Source organism: Giraffa tippelskirchi, chromosome 8 (genome assembly GCF_054371585.1).
Source record: "Giraffa tippelskirchi isolate mGirTip1 chromosome 8, T2T-mGirTip1v1.2.pri, whole genome shotgun sequence".
Taxonomy (NCBI): Eukaryota; Metazoa; Chordata; class Mammalia; order Artiodactyla; family Giraffidae; genus Giraffa; species Giraffa tippelskirchi.
Window position 1 is genome coordinate 16,509,818 of NC_137282.1, and position 15,015 is coordinate 16,524,832.

General features: G+C 42.3%; 1 protein-coding gene across 4 annotated transcripts in view; it reads right to left on the bottom strand.

Moving 5' to 3' along the window:
* The window catches only part of NRG1 (neuregulin 1), a 1,106,536-nt gene that overhangs the window by 417,234 nt on the left and 674,287 nt on the right, over positions 1–15,015 (bottom strand). Inside the window, exon 4 of one of the 4 annotated variants that reach the window (XR_014063129.1) lies at positions 7,600–8,501. The exons of the other annotated variants lie outside the window; for them this stretch is intronic. The gene's annotated coding sequence lies outside the window, so the exon portion shown is untranslated. Of the gene's footprint in view, positions 1–7,599; positions 8,502–15,015 lie in introns of those variants that run through there. 4 annotated transcript variants of the gene reach the window in all.

A 15,015-nucleotide genomic window follows, 5' to 3' on the forward strand; every position in this document is an offset into this window, starting at 1 on the left:
GGGTTACTATGACCACAATGACACTTAAAAAGTAGTTTGTAGTAGTTTGTTCACTAAATCAGAAATACTTCTGTTTTTATGCTTTAGAAGTCACAAGATTTCTTTAAAAATGTCTCTGCCTCTCCTTCATCTATTTGGAACATTGCAACATGGTTTTCTTTAAAAACTGAGTATACAGCACATCCATCAACACCCGAGAAAGGACACAGATAATAAACAAATGATATCAGCCAACTCTCTGCCCAGCCTGCGCGGTTTGGGCAACAGGCAGGAATTAAGGCAGCTCTAATTGACTTGCTACTCTTTTGGTTTTATCCTCAGGCCTCACAACCCACAGAATCTCAGATGTGCCTCAGATATCTAAGAGTTTAAAAACCCTGATGGCCAAATATTTCATTCCTATGACCTTACACTCTTAGCAGAGAACCGGCAGATGACGTAATGTGGGTTTCACCCATGAGCTAACTCGTGTCTCACTTTTCCCCCCCAAGTGAATAACTCCTCTCTCCTCTCTACCAAAGGATGCTAGTTTTTCATCTGCCTGCTAAACAAACAGATTTAGGAAGCGCTTCTATTTCTATGAAAGTAACATGTTCTAGAAATATAAGGTACATAGAACCCTCTTAAGCATGACTCATGATTTGAGATTTGTCTGGAATTTGTTTCCTCATGTCTGCTGGAACAAAACACATGTATACAGATGAAGCTGAGCTTAAAGTAGGAAGTCTATATACCTATACCCACTGGGTTTTGGAAATACATGTAAAAATGTAGACACACGGCGATAAATGATTTGAGCTGATTCTGTAGTGTTCTGGCATTGTGCAGGGTTGGCAAAGTTTTTCTGTAAAGAGCTATACGTTGATACATTTTACATTTTATGGGCTATATGATCTCGGTTGCAACTATTCAACCAGGCTGTGGTACTGTGGAAGTAACCATAGACAATAAAGAAATGAATGGGCATGGTTCCAATAAAACTTTATTGACAAAACCAGGCATCATGTCAGTTTAGTCTACTGCTGTATTTTGTTGACTTCTATCATAGCAAAAGATAATAGGGTATACGATCTAAGAAATGAGTTAGAATCCCAGCTCTGACAATTATTCTCAGAATGACTCTGGAAAGTTCTTGAACTTTTCTGAGCCTTCATTCTTTGTGATAAGAAGATAACAAAACTGAATTTGGAGGCCTGTGATGAGGGCTATATGAGACAATACTTATAAAGTGCTGAGCTTGTTGGCTGGCACATCCAGCCAATGTATGTGGTACATATCAGTTCCTTTATGTAATTCTATTTCTGTTTCCTCAAGACATCCTCTACTGGAAGGAAGTATTATTACATCCTCACACCAGTTTCAAAGTACCCCGGCAACACCAAACTCAAGTCTGGCTATCAAAGGGATCTTGGCAGACATGGTGCTCCCATCAGGCAGTTATGAGGGGATGAGGCACAGAACGAGGTTTTTCTCCCCCCAGGAGCTGACAGATGCTGTACCAACCCCCACGGGCAGAGGATCCTGGCGGGCTGCAGTCCATGGGGTTGCAAAGAGTCGGAAACCACTGAGCAACTAAGCACGCATGCACCATCCTAAAACTTTTCCATTTCAGAATGATTGAACTGGGCCAGAATTACCCCTGTCATTGAGCCTGCCTCTGCAGATGGCAGCCCGCGGTAGGATAAAAGGCGTGTGTATGTGTGTGCCTGCATGCACGTGCACTTGCCTGTGTACTGTCCAACACTATGAAATATGAGACGAATATAATATCACATGGCTAATCAATCTCTGGGCACTGTGCAGCGGTGCCACGTTTCCCATTTCCTGTGCCCATATATCTAGTTCTATGACAGAAGTCCTACAACCACTCCCATCTCACCCTCCAGCAACTGAGAGGAAGGAGAAAATCAAGTTTTCTTGAAATCATTCTGGCCTGACTTCTAAAGGCCATTGCCTGCAAACTTGCTAAGCCCATTTTTTAGATAACACAATTGTTTTGAGATTATGATCTATTTTTTAAAAAATATAAATGATAAAGAAAAAAACCTTTCTTATTGAGAATATTTTTCATTCCCATGTTTACAAACAGTATTTCATTCAACCTCCAGGTGAGGCTGACAGGGGGACAACGTTCAGAGTCCCGCTGCCTGGGTTGGAATCTTTCCTCTGCTCTCGAATGGCTGTGACCAAGGCCAATTATTAAACCCCATTTTCTTTGCCTGAGAAATTCCTGTTTCATAAATTGGTTCTGTAAGTTAAATTAGATAATGCATGGAGCGTTCTTAACAGGACATCTAACATGAAAACTCCTCCTGAAGCATGAGTTATTGTAATTGCTATCGTCCCCACTTAATAGACATAAACAACAAAGCATTGGGAATCACGTGGTTTTCTGGATGTTCACCTGGCAAGGTCCTGCTACGGCCAAAACTCGGTTTTCTGTACCACACGGGGATTCCTTTCATATGCTGTCTATCAAATTTCATGACCTTTTTAAGTCAATGCTACCATATTAAAGCACTTCATTGATGAAGATGCTTATTCTCACTAGTTTTAAACTCTTCTTCCAGAAGTCAGAGAGAGGAAAGGGAGCTCCTGGGATGTAGGGACACAGGAAAGGAGACGATGAACTCGTTTTTATGTTACTCTTAGACTGCCATTTGAATTGTCTCTGCCCTTTTTATTAACAATATGCATCCAGGATACACATTCACCTTTCTTTTTTGCTTTCAAACTTGTCACAGCCAGGTTGGATGCTTAGGGCAGAAGTGCCAGAGCACAGAAAGATAATGGCAAGAAGAAACAAGATGCTTCTCCAGTAGTCTCCTCTTTGAAACACCATGACTCCACAAAATGACAGTTATCTGGCTCCTACCTCTCAGTGCCAATCACTCAAACCAGCAGCAGATTTGACTTTTTCATCTGCTTTATCAGGGATTTATTCCTTATCTTGTTTCTCCCTTCTTCAGTTGGATCTGAGCTCTGAACTCCCCTTGAAGCTCCTTTGACAGGATTGAGCTCCCAAGGGCCTAACTGGAGACTTGAAGACAGACGAAACCATTGCGGTGAGCTGCTTACTGCTTGAGATGCTAATAAGCTTAAATAGAAACATCCTCCCTATTACAGAACGGGCACCTTAGCACATCTGTACTTATCAAACTACCATTTCATCAGCTGATAAAGATTTCACTGAAGAATGATAGCAAGTATATGTTTATAAAATGCCCCTGCATTTAAGGATGTAAAAACATCCCATGAACTACTGGTCATTTTTGTCTTACTAGAGTCTGGGCTCACTGAGAACGAAATTTTTCCAAGGTTTCATAAAACCAGCACTAGATTTGTGAAGACAAGTCCAAGTTGTCTGAGAAAAGAATCTGGTTTCACCCACCTGACTGCTTGATTTCCGATCATCCTTTTCATGTCCACACAAATGTTTCAAGGCTAACTTTCACGATGAGCATCAATGCTGAGTGCTTATCAAACACATTGGAAAGTTATAGGACAGAGGTCCCTAGTCTTTTTGGCACCAGGGATCAGTTCTGTGGAAGATAATTATTCCAAGGACCAGGGCAGGAGGGATGGTTTGGGGATGACTCAAACACATTACATTTATTGTGCTGTTGTTGTTGCTGTTTAGTTGCTAAGTTGCGACTCTTGCGACCCTGTGGCTGTAGCCCGCCAGGCTCCTCTGTCCATGGGATTTCCCAGGCAAGAATACTGCAGTGGGTTGCCATTTCCTTCTCTGGGGATCTTCCTGACCCAAGGAACGAACTTGTGTCTCCTGCTTGGCAGGCGGATTCTTTACTACTGAGCCACCAGGGAAGCCCCCATATATTGTGCTCTTTATTTCTAGTATTATTATTATTATTACATCAACTCCACCTCAGATCATCTAGCATTAGATTCTGGAGGTTTGGGGGACCCTTGTTGTAGAATATTATATGATGGTATGCCAGCAACCCATCTGAACCAAAATCAAGAAGGTAAACTTCATCTCATGGTTGCATGCATGCATGCTAAGTTGTTTCAGTCATGTCTGACTCTTTGAAACCCTATGGACTATAGCCTGTCAGGCTCCTCTGTCCATGGGACTTTTCAGGCAAGAACACTGGAGTGGGTTGCCATGCTCTCCTCCAGGGATCTCCCCAATCCAGGGACTGAACCCACGTCTTTTATGTCTCCTGCATTGGCAGGCAGATTCTTTACCATTAGCACCCCCATCTCATGGTTACTCCTGTTAAAGAGAGAAAACAAGTGGGAATAATTCTAATGAGGTGTTACATTTGTCCTAAAATTCCAAATGACACCTTGGATGACTTAAAGCAAACAGTGAATAATCTTTAAATTTGGAGCTTGTGTATTGCAAGACTATTAGAAACAAATTAGGTTATGTATGAAAAAGTTCTAATGAAGCATAGTACTGGGAGCCAGGAGACAAAAGCTCTAAATTTGGTAACACCAAGAACTAGATCTGTGATCCCAGGTAAGCCATTTCAATCACTTTTCATAAGTCTTTTCATTTCTGAAATGATGACTAGCTTAGATGACACCCATAGATCCTTCCAGCTCTGCCACTGTCACAAGAAAATAGACCTCACAGAATATCAGGTTTGGTGCTCAGGTGAAAGTGAAATTGAAGTTGCTCAGTCGTATCCAACTCTTTGTGATCCTGTGGACTGTAGCCCGCCAGGCTCCTCTAGCCATGGGGTTTACCAGGCAAGAATACTGAAGTGTTCTTGGAGAAGGAAGGGGATCTTCCCGACTCAGGGATCGAACTCGTATCTCCTGCAATGCAGGCAGACTCTTTACTGTCTGAGCCACCAGAGAATCCCCGGTGCTCAGGAGTGCTGTATAACAGGTGATATGCCTTTTTGTGTGCCTTTTTGTGTGCCTTCTTTTACTGTCTCAACTCCCCCCCTCCCAATAACTCCCTTTGTTTATTCAACCACTCAGAGTTCTACTCTCAATCAGAATTTGATTTCCCGGAAGCAACAGAACTAATCACTTACATTTTCATATGAAGTGAAGTCCTTGGAAGGAAAGTTATGACCAATCTAGACAGCATATTAAAAGCAGAGACATTACTTTGCCAACACAGGTCTGTCTAGTCAAGGCTATGGTTTTTCCAGTAGTCATGTATGGATGTGAGAGTTGGACTACAAAGAAAGCTGAGAGCAGAAGAATTGATGCTTTTGAACTGTGGTGTTGGAGAAGATTCTTGAGAGTCCCTTGGACAGCAAGGAGATCCAACCTGTCCATCCTAAAGGAAATCAGTCCTGATTGTTCATTGGAAGGACTGATGCTGAAGCTGAAACTCCAGTACTTCGGTCGCTTGATGCAAAGAACTGACTCATTGGAAAAGACCCTGACTCTGGAAAAGATCGAAGGCAGGAGGAGAAGGGGATGACAGAGGATGAGATGGTTGGATGGCATCACAGACTCGATGGACATGAGTGTGAGCAAGCTCCGGGAGTTGGTGATGGACAGGGAAGCCTGGTGTGCTGCAGTCCATGGGATCACAAAGAGTCAGACGCAACTGAGCAACTGAACTGAATGAAGCAAAGACCATGTGGTCCCTATTTAAAGGCATGAGAAATACCCCTGATCTCAGACAGCCTCCACCTCAAACGTGGATCACAAATCCAACAACATCTTCATCTTCACTGAAACCACCGTGGTTTGGCCACCATCCTGCTTCACCTGGACGCAGCCGCAGACTCACAACAGTGCCCTTGGCTGCCACGCCTGCTGCTCACTGAGCAGCCTCAATGCTCTTCAAAAGGTCCACTCAGATCAGGTGAGCCCCCAGTTGAAATTCCTAAAATACTCCACATTGTATTCAGAATAGAATCTCAACCCTACCCTGGCCTACAAATTCCTGTGTAACTTGACCTTGGCCAGTCTCTTCCCTTCATTCCTCTGGTCACAAGGACTTTAAAAAATATTTTTGAGGGAATTCCCTGGGGTTCCAGTGGTGATGACTCTGTGCTTTTACTGCGAGGGGCTAAAGTTTGATCCCTGGTCTGGTAACTGAAATCCCACAAGCCTCACAACCAAAACTATATAAATAAGAAAGAAAGCAAGTAGTTACTGCAACCAGAAAAATAGACTGATGGGATTATTACATCCGTAAAAAAAATTTTTTTTGGAGACACGGTAGGCTCATCTCTGCCTTGGGGGCTTGTCACTTCTTATCCTCTCTGCCTAAGCCCCTCAGTTCAGTTCAGTTCAGTCTCTCAGTCGTGTCTGACTCTTTGCGACCCCATGGACTGCAGCACGCCAGGCTTCCCTGTCCATCACCAACTCCCGGAGCTTGCTCAAACTCATGTCCATCGAGTCGGTGATGCCATCCAACCAACTCATCCCCTTCTCCTTCTGCCTTCAATCTTTTCCAGAATCTGGGTCTTTTCCAATGAGTCAGTTCTTCACATTAGGTGGCCAAAGTATTGGAGTTTCAGCTTCAGCATCAGTCCTTCCAATGAATATCCAGGACTGATTTCCTTTAGGATGGAGTGGTTGGATATCTTTGCAGTTCAAGGGACTCTCAAGAGTTTTCTCCAACACCACAGTTCAAAAGCATCAGTTCTTCTGTGCTCAGCTTTCCTTATGGTCCAACTCTCACATCCATACATGACTACTGGAAAAACCATAGCTTTGACTAGAGGGATATTTGTTGGTAAAGTCATGTCTCTGCTTTTTAATATGCTGTCTAGGTTGGTCATAGCTCTTCTTCCAAGGAGCAAGCACCTTTTAATTTCATGGCTGCAGTCACCATCTTCAGTGATTTTGGAGCCCCAAAAAATAAAGTCTGTCACTGTTTCCATTGTTTCCCCATCTATTTGCCTTGAAGTGATGGGACCGGATGCCATGATCTTAGTTTTCTGATAGAAGTCTAAGCTCCTATCCCCCTAGTTTTGGAAAACCTTTCAGTGTAGGGGCTTTCAGAAGAGTCTCAGTATTTTTTAGGCTCTTAAACATTACCCATGTTATTAAATATGAACAACTATATCCTTCTGGCCTACAGAGTGACAACAGTTTGGTAAAGAATTGTCATAGAGAGCTTTCTGGGCACTGCGTGTATGAAGACAGGGCAGGATAACAGGAGAACTGTTTCTGCTTCTTCATAAGAATTCTTTTCTAGAAAGAATTTGATAAGCTCACCCACACTGAATAGTAAATGGATTGGAAATTTTGGGGAGACTTATGTAAGTGACATAGAAAGACTCCATTGCCTTAAACCAGAAAAATAGAGCTATAAAGGCACATTTTCAGGCAATAAGGAAATAAGTTTATGGGTCCAGGTTTATGGGTCACCTTCTTTAACACCTGAGTTCAAATGCTGACTGGAGCAACTAAATTGAGTTGGCCAAAAAGTTCGTTCGGTTGGAGTTTTGGAACCTGAACAAACTTTTTGGCCAACCCCAAACTTTTCCTAACATCTATTTTCTATCTTTCTTATCTGGGAAATGGACATAATAACACTGAACTCTTGGGGCTGCTGTGAGAGAAATTCATTTAAATTGCCCACCAAGGAGAGTGGAGCTGACACTGAGCTCCACAAAGGACCCAGATTGCTGGTGTCTAAGGACTGTGAGCTCAGCCCACAGTGGGGTTTGGTAAAACAATTTCTTTGTATTTTGCCCTTCTTTATTCATAACATTTACCATGCTCCATTGTCTTTCTAGCTGATGGCAGAGAACAGAAAACAGAAATATCAAAGTATCAAAACAGTAATTATCAATTTTAAGCATTCATCTGTTGGCCTGGGGACACGCTGAATTCCAAGGAGATATCTGTTCTACTTCCTCTCCATTTCCCATGTCTTGCTTTTATAAAACAAGACCTCCTTGGTTACCAGATTGCAAGGAGAAATAACTGGGAAAGTCCCTAGATGGTACATGCTTAGAGGTTCTGGAATGCCATGGCTTTTATTTTTCTTAGCCAGAGGACATACAAATATTTAACTATGAATCATCTGAGCTGGGACTTCCTTATAGTAATAGTGGCAGGACTTGGAGAGCCTTTCTTTTGTCAACGTCTGAATAATCAGGGGCCTCAAAGGATATTTACTCAAGGACTGATCATAGCCCTTACGCCTCCTTTTCCGAGGAAGTGCCCTCTGGAATGCCTCAGAGTTCACAGATTATTTTTTTCTAAGATGCCACTGAGCTTTTTAATATTAGAGATTACCGGGAAGTTCTCATGATTCCTATCCAGAACATTTTTATTTTGTCTATACTCACTCATTCAGAAATATATTTGAACACCTTCTAGACAACTGAGAAGAGAAAAGAGTGAAAACCACATCCTAAACTTACTATATGATGTGCACCTGCTCAGTCGTGTCCAGCTCTTTGTGACCCCATGGACTGTTGCCCACTTGGCTTCACTGTCCCTGGGATTCTCCAGGCAAGAACACTGGAATGGGTTGCCATTTCCTACTCTGGGGGATCTTCTCGATGAAGGGATCGAACCTGCATCTCTAGAGTCTCCTAATCCTAAATTAAAAAAAAAAAAAAAACAGTCTTACAGGTGATATAAATGAATTAAAATAGAAGATGTAAGTGCTGTGCTTTAGTATGGGGTAGATTCAAGGGGATCAAATGAATGAAAGTCATGAACTGTGCAGAAGAGTGATCAGGAGAGAAGATTCGAGGAAGTTTTGCACAGGAAGCAGCACTTCAGCATACGAAAAGATGAGGAGACATTACCAGTGGGAATTGTGGGGATAAAAAATGTTACTCCAAGCTGAGGGATAACAAAGACCTAGTTGTATGAAAGAACCTATGTGTTTACGGGGCTGGCAATGGCTTGGTGTGGGCAGAGCTGAAACCCAGAAGGACTTTGTTGGGGCTCTTGGGCACAAAAGCCTTTTTGTGCCCCAACCCCCCATTTCTTGTAGGCAAGACTCTAGCTTCCATGACCTTCCCTGAGTTCCAAAGGGTGGATTTGAATAACAGCTAATCAAGGGAAGAGCAGCCAAGAAACTACCTGAGGCAGGATTCAGAGACCAGAGAAGGTCATTAAGATTGGGAGGCACACCACCTGAGCCCCTGCACAGGGTCTTGTCAGCAAGCCCACCCTTGAACTGTTGCTATAAAACCCTTCTGGGTTGGGACACACAGTTTTCCAAGGCAGAAATCTGCTGTGTGTCCCTCTGCCTGGAAAAGTAACAAAGCTATTCTTTTCTACTTCACCCAAAACTCTGTCTACAAGATTCAATTCTGCTCTGATACAGAGAGGCTGAGCTTTCAGTAGAACACATATTTGTACACAGTCATAGTAGGCTTCCCTGGTGGCTCAGACGGTAAAGAATCTCCCTGCAATGTGGGAGACCATGGTTCGATCCCTGGCTTGGGAAGATCCCCTGGAGAAGGAATTGGTAACCCACTCCAGTATTCTTGCCTGGGGAATCCCAATGAACAGAGGAGCCTGGCCGGCTACAGTCTATGGGGTTGCAAGAATCTGATACGACTGAGCGACTAAACCTACCCACCTGTAGTAGGAAAGCAAACTGGAAAAATAGGAACCAGATCCCAAAGCACAAAGTATCTGAGGAATGAACTGTCTGTCGGTAGAGGTATTTTAATACTAGTTCAAAGTAGGTGACTTTAAGCAAACATTCTATATTAAAATCTGATTTTCATATCAGTAAAAGAAATGACACTTGTTTAACTTTGAAAACATGTATTACGTGAAACTTTTTAACTGCAAGTTCTTCTCTTACATTTAAATTATCATTTCCTTACTGAAATTGTACGTATTCAGTATTCAGGATCACACTCATTTCATAAGTTAAGGAAAACTAAGTTTATTCTTTCTAAACATCTGACTTCGATGGATAGGAATTCATTTTTAAAAATGCAATAAATATTTATTCAGGAGGATCTCACTGTGCTCAGTACAGTGTCTGAAACACATAGCCCTTGCATTACTTTCAAGAGTCTAGACCCTAAAACTAAGCCTTAGGATAGAAGTTGAATGCACTGTGGGGTCAATGTCATGTTCCTGGTTAAAAGAATGAATCAGAACTTTGCCAAATGACTTGGAGGGATTGTGGAGGGAGAAAAGCAACACACACAAAAATAGACTTGAAATGATCCCAGTTTTGAAAAACCAACAATTTTCATGAACGTAAATGAGACGTGAGGCCATGAGAGAAGAAAATAAATGGACTTTTTTCACACAACCATTTTTAAAGAATCTTACCAGGACAGGCAACTCTGGGAGAAGGAGGGCCGATAAGATCCCAGATTTAAAAAAAAAAAAAAAAGATAATGATATGGTCCCATGTAATTATCTGGGTGGGTGTGGGTAGGTGGTACATTAAACAAATGCACAAAACAATAAAAATCAACATTTTAATGATGATTTTTTTCAGGTTCAGGTTCTAGGTGATGTTTTCTTTCTTCAATATATTTTAGGCCTTGACTAGGTTTGACAATTGACAAGTATTATTACATAATAAAAAAAGCTATTTTTAACGATGAGAAGAAGGGAGTTCATAGATCAGCTAAGGAAGGACAGAGAACTATGTGGCATAGTGGATAATTGCAAGCATTGTGGGACCAGACCCCCAGGGCTTGACTCCTAGCCCTTCTTCTTATTAATTATGAGATCATAGGAAATGTAGTCAATTCCCCATGCCTCTGTTTTCTGACTCATAAATTGGTCAAAATAACAGTACCTATCTTCATGGAGTCTGATGAAGATCAGACAGATTATCATTTGCAAAATCATTTCAATTAGTGCCTGGCATATAAGAGAAACTAAACAGGTATCTTATACATGTAACAAATAATTGTAGCAGAATGTCCTAAGTGTCATGATTCCAAGTAAGACTATGGGAGCACACAGAAAACTGACTGTTGAACCTGGGGCTGTCTAGAAGTGGGTCAGGGAACCTTCTCAAAACAGAATAAATGTGGATCAATGGAGAAGTCATTTAATATTCTACTTGGACTTAGAGAGAAAGAAAATAGAAAGAAGGCATCTCAGAAAGAAAAGAGAACAAAGCAATGCCTCAGGTGAAAGAGATGCTCTTGATCTTTTTTTTTTTTTTTAATATTTAATTGCCAGTTGAGTAGCTGCCTGAATGAAATTGAATAGTAAACAGAAATGGAGGCTATAGTCACTGTTGCTTGAAGTGTGAATGGTAGGTTGGTGGTGGGTTAAGGGATGTGCGATTGAACCATAGATAAGGCAAATGATACAGGAAATACATGAGGTTGTTTTTGTTTTGTTTTGCCACAAAGCTTGCAGGATCTTAGTTCCCTGACCAGGGATCGAACCTGTGCCCCCTGCAATGGGAGCAAAAAGTCTTAACCCTTGGACCACCAGGCAAGTCCCTCTTGTTTGTTTTTTGTCTTTTTTTTTTTTATCAATAGAATAAAAGAAAGTTGTTTGCATCTAAAGAATGTGATTGGAATGTGAAATGTGTTGGCTGCCTCATCATGGGTTGAAGAATTGCCATCCTTATTTTTCCTTTCCTGTATCTTTTAAAATTTCTGTCATCACCCTCTTGCCTAATGTGTTTCAGTCCCATTTGATATTGTCATCTTTCATTGAATAAGTTGATCTAAGACACTGATCAATGGCATGCACACTTTTTCAAGAGCCCAGACACCTATGTAATTTCCTAAGTCAGATATTCAAGGTTGGGTCATCAAGTTTCCCTAAGCACACATCATGCACTAATGTGCAATGATCATCTCTTAATCATCTACTGCTCTCCTTAACCAGCTCCTCGTCTATTCATCAACTCACCACTCACACTTCCTTCCATTACCTGCACACACATTTTCTTTTGATCAAAAGGTCCCTGGGGCATATGATTTTGAATACAGATAAAAGGTAACCTTCTCTATGTAAAGAGTTGTATTTTCTAAATACTAATAATAGAGGGTAAATTATTGGCTGTAAGTTGACTAGAAGAATGGAGAATACTGGCCAGGAGGTAGGAAGAAGCAATATTTTCTAATGAAGAAATGAAAATTGAGAATAGTTAAATAATAATAATAAATTGGGAAATAGCTTAAAAGAGAAACTAACTCACAGAAACTTCTTTAGTAAGTGTTTTATGGAATTTTTTTTTTTTGGTTATGCTGCAAGACTTCCAGGATCTTAGTTCTCCAGCCAGGGACTGAACCGGGTTCTGGCAGTGAAAGCACCAAGTTCTAACCACTGGATCACCAGGGAATCCACCACACTGGATTTTTTTTTTTTTATATGCCACAAAAATGCAAAAGAAATTGTCACATAGTGCTTATCTGTCTGAAAAGGAGGACTAATAGAAGCTATAAAACCAGAACAACAAAAATCTATTTCCTCAGTGGACATGAAAGTGCTAGAACTTGAAAGTTCTAGAACTCTAGATGGGGAGAAAATACATAGAAGAGAATAAATTTCATCAGCAGCCAGATATAAAAAAACTCTGATTTCAGAGCCTGCACAATACTTTAACACCACAGAATTTAATACTGAAAATAATGCTGTGACCATCATAGCGATGCTGTGGTACTCATTCTAGATGCAGCCTTCAGAGACACTTACTCACTAAACTACAGAAAATGCTGCCTGACGACAACTCGAAGCTTACTTCTCCTCATAGAACTCCCCTCAGCCTAAAGCAGTTTTCCTGCCTGAAGCCACACCTTTCCCTGAGGGAAGTCGTACTAACTGGACAAAGTGACACATGAAAGCCTGGAGGCTGACCCCCCTGTAATTCAGCTCTAGGGCAAGGGGATTCAGCTGAGGATCTCCTCGTAAACAAAGAGCAGTCCATCTTCCTCTGTAGCCTTCCCTCCCTCAAGGGTGCCCCTAAGAGCCCTCCCCAGCAAACTCGCTGTGCTCAGATCTCTCTCTGAATCTGTTTCCTAAGGAACTTGATCTGAGGCAACTCTCTGGACCCATCTTATCATTTTATACCTGAGAAAACTCAAGTCTCTGAAAGGTGAAATGAGTTGTCCAAGAGAGCACAGCTCATAAGCAATGGGTTTGGGAAGAATATCTTGATTCCTGATCCAATTAAGTGCTCTGGCCTGTGCTGTGCTCAGTCGCTCAACTGTGTCCGAATCTTCTCGACCTCAAGAACTGCAGCCTTCCAGGCTCCTCTGTCCATGGGATTCTCCAGGCAAGAATACTGGAGTGGGTTGCTATGCCTTTCTCCAGAGGGTCTTCCCAACGCAGGGATTGAACCCAGGTCTCCCATATTGCAGGTGGATTCTTTACCATCTGAGCCAACAGGGAAGCCCATTAAGTGCTCTATGGACCTCCAATACTGGCCTGACAGCAAAGACCCAGAAAACAATTCCTAAAGGCTGTAGCTTTGTTTCAGAGCACACAAAACATAGCTCCAAGTGAAGCCTGAAATATTTTTGTGTCCTTAATATCATTTACCTGAAAGGGATTTTTGTTGTTATTAATTTTAATAGAAGGATGATAGAAAGGTATACAATCAAGCCACCCAAGATGGCAGTTCTCTGTGCAACCCCTGCTCCACCAGTTCCTGCTTCATCTACACCCTACTCACCTGACTGACCCTCTCTCTAAAGTACAGAGACATACTTGCCCCCGGCCTCAGCTAGTGAGTATTCAAATCTTTAGGACTTCTCTACTATGATAGCTTGGGGCTTCCCTAGTGGCTGAGACAGTAAAGAATCTACCTGGCAATGCAGGAGATCTGAGTTCAATCCCCTGGAGAAGGAAATGGCAACCCACTCCAGTATTCTTGACTGGGAAATCCCATGGACAGAGGAGCCTGGTGGGCTACAGTCCATGGGGTCACAAAGAGTCAGACATGACTTAGCGACTAAAGGATAACAACTATGATAGCTTATCAAAGGCGGGTGAGGAGGATGCCCCCCTTCTGGCTTCCCTGGTAGCTAATGAGCCAACCTGCCATCAATTCGCCCATAACTGGTAACCACCCCCCCACCCTCCATCCACCGCGGGAGCAAAGCCTTGCTGCCATGTCCTGCCTGCTCTGTGTGCATAGAGTGGGATGTTGATCCAGGACGTGGCTTCAGACATGTAAGATCTCCTATCCATTAAACCACTGAGGTCACTGGCACTGTCTCCGGGCTCTTTCTTCAGTCTTGAGGCTGGGCAAGTACAGCGTGTGCAGGCCTGCACGGAGCAGCCCAACCAAGGGAAAGTTCATCTAAGCGGGCTTCCCCCGCAGCGTGTCCCTGAGACTATAATTTCCGGGAGGGACAGCTTGTCAAGTTCTACAACAGGAGTGACAAAGTGGAACTGACAGCCATTGACCTAGACTTGTTTTTGTTTTTTTTTCACTACGTGGACCTCTCAATGACTTACTCATCAATTGGTTTCCTCTTTTTAAAATATTATTGAGTGTGCTCAGATCATTAGTGTCAACATACTTTTTGAAGCATTCTTACACTTTTTTTTTTTTTTACTTTTCTGCCTGGAAAATGTATACCTAGACCTGCGGAAAGAAGTATTATCTAGATATGATTCACATATTGGACATCTAGCTGTCCTTGGAGGTTGGAGTTGTTTGGCAAAATCATGTTGATATCGAGGTTGAGAAATACAAGAATAATTGGCAATGATTTCTAGATGTCCAGGGTGTGACCAGCTCAGAATTTGCTTTCTTCTACCTCCCAGGAAAGCATGAGTGCTCTGTTCATATTCAACCTTGCTCAGTACTCGGGTACAGATGGAGGATCCAAAGTCAAGGAGCATGCGTGCTAAGTCGCTTCAGTCGTGTTCGACTCCGTGCAACCCTATGGATGGTAGCCTGCCAGGTGATGTTGTTTAGTGTGCTTTTGTTGATGCTGTTGTTAAGTCATGTCGGGCTCTTTTGCAACTCTCTTATATCTCCTACGTTGGCAGGCAGGTTCTTTACCACTAGTGCCACCTGGGAAGCCCCGAGGAGCAAAGAGGAATTCGTAATTGCAGATGACTGGCTTCTCCCATCACTTGACCCTTGACTGCATTTAGTGCACTGCGTAGACTGAGTCATGACTCTCCTGCAGAATCCAACCC